This window comes from Triticum aestivum, chromosome 7A (genome assembly GCF_018294505.1).
Source record: "Triticum aestivum cultivar Chinese Spring chromosome 7A, IWGSC CS RefSeq v2.1, whole genome shotgun sequence".
Lineage (NCBI taxonomy): Eukaryota > Viridiplantae > Streptophyta > Magnoliopsida > Poales > Poaceae > Triticum > Triticum aestivum.
In genome coordinates, this window is record NC_057812.1 from 682,418,793 (window position 1) to 682,419,821 (window position 1,029).

Below are 1,029 nucleotides of genomic sequence, written 5' to 3' on the forward strand. Positions count from 1 at the left end.
GGGTTTTCCTTCTTTACAAGGGCAAGGGCACGACGGGCATGTAGGTACTTTACTATCCATGGCCGCGTCGTCTGGTGGTGTTGATCTCGGACTCTGAGCCTGAAGTCGCGGGAGACGAAGCTCCACCAATGGGGTTGCGCCGTCGGCTTGGGGCCTCCGATTGGGTGCGGCAGTGCCTCCTGACGATGCTCGCCATCTCTGGCTTTGTCGCGGTCATGAGCCTCAAGCCATCGGTGTGCGTCGGATCCAAGCACCACTTGTGCGAATGCAATGAATTGTCGCCGGAGCGACTCCGACTATAGAGCTCGGTTTCCTCTCGGGACTGGCGAATCGCTAGTCAAATGGCTAGCTCCTCCCTGTCCCCGCGTTAGAAGAGGTCCAAGTCATGACGAATCCAAAGTTGTCGGAGATGAGATCCACTGCTCGTCAAGATGTAGAAGGCCGGAGATCGTCGGTTGGCCTCTGTGCTATGCTTGCTACTGTGCCCCATCTCTATTCTCTACCATGGGGCTTTGTCCAAAATCTACTTACCCGGATTAGAATTTCAGGCTGATGAACACCAAATGTGAGAAAATTAATAAGAAATCGAAATATACACACAACTTTATATGGGAAGAACCAAATGTGGCACCCCACTACCCAAAGCTGGCCAAATGGGCCGGGCCTGGCATGCCGACCCGTGAGCAAGTTGGCACGACGCGCGGCTAATCGGGCCGTGCAGGTACGTGGCACATCCTGGGGCGTGCTTGAGCTGCTAGGCTGAGCACGTAGGCTGGCACGGCACGACCCGTTTATCTTTTTCATTATTTTTTAATTTTTTATATATGTATATATGGCATAATACCAGCCCAGTAGGTAAAAATAGGCCAGCAAGCCAAACAGTAGGTGGGCCTACGTGACTGGCGGGCCGGTGGGCCGGCCCGATTTGCAGCTCGGCACGGCCGGTCTAATAACCGTGCTGGCCCCATCACCACCTCATTCCCCATTAGTCTTGTCTCAAAAAAAAAAAAAGTAAAAAAAAAACCTCAT